At 45.7% G+C, this 2,500-nt stretch overlaps 1 protein-coding gene across 3 annotated transcripts in view; it reads left to right on the forward strand.

Annotated features, from left to right (window-relative positions):
* ctbp2l (C-terminal binding protein 2, like) overlaps window positions 1-2,500 on the forward strand; it is a 52,414-nt gene that overhangs the window by 44,558 nt on the left and 5,356 nt on the right. The gene's annotated exons all lie outside the window — the stretch shown is intronic.

The raw sequence follows: 2,500 nt of genomic DNA on the forward strand, positions 1-2,500 counted from the left end.
CTTTTTAACCACAAATGCCCGTCTTGTACCGTCTCTGAGGCCCCGTCCACACTACTGCGTTTTCGTTTCGAAACGGAGACCTTTTGCTACGTTTGCTCCCGTCCAGACTACAACGTCAAAAACGAAGACCTAAACCGGAGAAGTTTAGAAACGCTGCCGACCCCGTTTCGCGTTTTGAATCTCCGGAGGGCGTTTACTGAAGACGGTCACAGCGGAGGACTTTAGAAACGCTGACGCAGAGGCTCACGCTCGGCTCTATGATTGGGTGTCATCAGTCATGGCGTATCCTTCCCTGATTCGTCAGCCACCCATCACATGACCCGTCCCCGGGAAGAAAACACACAAACAGCCTGGACTACGTAACGTTAGCGACTGCCACATGGATAACGAATTACAAGCGTTACTGACGTTGATGTGTTTGCTAGCAGCTGTTGTGCAAGTCAATAATGCATTTTACAATCTTATAACTGCCTACATGCGTCTGTGTACACCGGCACACACACACCCAGTGTTGGAGAGTGGTCACGTGATCCGCGTTTTCAGTCGTTTTAATGTGGACGGAGATCAATTCTAATACGCAGCTAAACGCTGGTGTGGACGGAGATCGTATTCATTTTAATTCACCTTTGGCTAAGCCCCGCCCCCCTTAGTTACTGTTGCTACGTCCGACAACTTCATCTGGGCTCTGGTTTGGTATCAACATGGCTTATGCTGTGACGCTCTTCCTGCTGACATTTTATCAAACTTTTATAAAGCAGCAAATAAAGTGTCCGATAGAAGTAGGCAGAAGGGGCTCAGTGTGCGTTCGAAGGCTATTCAAGACATACCGGTGACACGCAAGCAACAACAAGATCCAAATAGAGGCGAAAGCATAACGGTCACAGTCAAAAACTGACCCACCGCATCATATCCTGATGGAGACGGAGGCTGGGACTCACAATATCAGGAGCAACACTGTTCATGCAGAGCTGGTCTCTATTCACTTCTATAATCGTTATTACAAAGCAAACGGACTACGCGAGTATAAAGTTGTGTTTATTAGCAGCGTGTGCTAGCGTATCAACAATTAGGGCAGAGAACCGAAATCATGACCTAAACCAGCATAAAACTGTGTAACTAGTGTAACTTCACAGTAAGGTTAAAACACAAAAGTGTGTAGTTGATCTTGAGGGGTTTCGCTGACTGAGGACGTCCACACAGTTTAATCCAAAGACGACACTTGTCAGGATTTGACCGGTTTTGGGAAGGGAAAAACGGACACCCCCTCCAACCTCTCTGGGAAACACGTATCTGTGTTACAAACGCCCCAGACACAACGCTTAACCATATTTCTGATAAAACTACGACGGTAATATCCTGCCGAGACCAAACATACGAGACGCCGGTGTTAAAGTCAATGGAGCGCTGTGAACAAGTGTCGGACCGCTGTGGAGCTCGCTCTCGGCTGCGCTGTGATTGGTCAATCTACATTCTAGGGCGTGGCTTAGCCAAAGGCGAATTCACGCATTACATCATCACGTTGGAAAGGTCACGCGTGACGTTGTCGGAAGTGTGGAGTAGAGGATCGTTCCGTTATTGTGTGTTGAATGACTCATGTTATATATACCGTATTTTCCGGAGTCGCACTGGACTATAAGTCGCACTGGACTCGCATTTATTTCACAAAATCCAAGACCAAGAACAGACATTTAATCTGGAAAGGCGAGTTATTCAGCTCCACAACAGCACACAGAACATATACCTGAGGCTGAATAGGCTAAACTAACATTAGCCAGCGAGTCCAGCAAGTTACCGGTAAAAAAAGTGTGACTTATAGTATGGAAAATACGGTATTTGTGTCAGTTTATTGTTTAAGACGGGCATTTGTGGTTAAAGTATATGATTTTTTTGTTTTGTTTACAAAATGTCCGCTGGTTTGTCTAGATGAGACTCTTATTCCTCGGCTGGATCGTGTCGAGACTGAAGCTGCACTGAAACTCACATCTGGACCTTCGACCCGCTGGACCATTGAAGACACTATATGGAGAACATGTTTATGTTTTCCTCAAAAGCCTTCATTTCTTTTCCACTGAAGAAAGAAAGACATGAACATCTTGGAAGACGTGCGGGAGAGTAAATGATCAGGACATTTTTATGTGAAAGTGAACTCCTGCTTTAAGCTGGTTCACAGAATCAAACTGAACCGGATCAAAAAGAACCGAACTGAATGAATCTCTTCTAACTGATGGATGGATGAGTCAGCTGAGGGCGCCATCTTCTGGCGAGACACAGGAAATTAATTTGCAGTGACTGTCAGTGCATTATGGGAATTCTGTAGCCGTTGAGCGTACATTGGTTGAACACTCGTTATTGCGGTGCATTTTGGGATTGAATCGAGTGCACTCGATAATGTCCAGAATGGTTTTGGACACCACTACAAATGGCTGTCTCCCATAGACTGTAAAAAAATATGTGCGTAGCCTTCATCGGACACAGCCTTCATCTCACATCATCACCCCGG

This window comes from Phoxinus phoxinus, assembly GCF_949152265.1.
Source record: "Phoxinus phoxinus genome assembly, chromosome: 21".
Taxonomy (NCBI): Eukaryota; Metazoa; Chordata; class Actinopteri; order Cypriniformes; family Leuciscidae; genus Phoxinus; species Phoxinus phoxinus.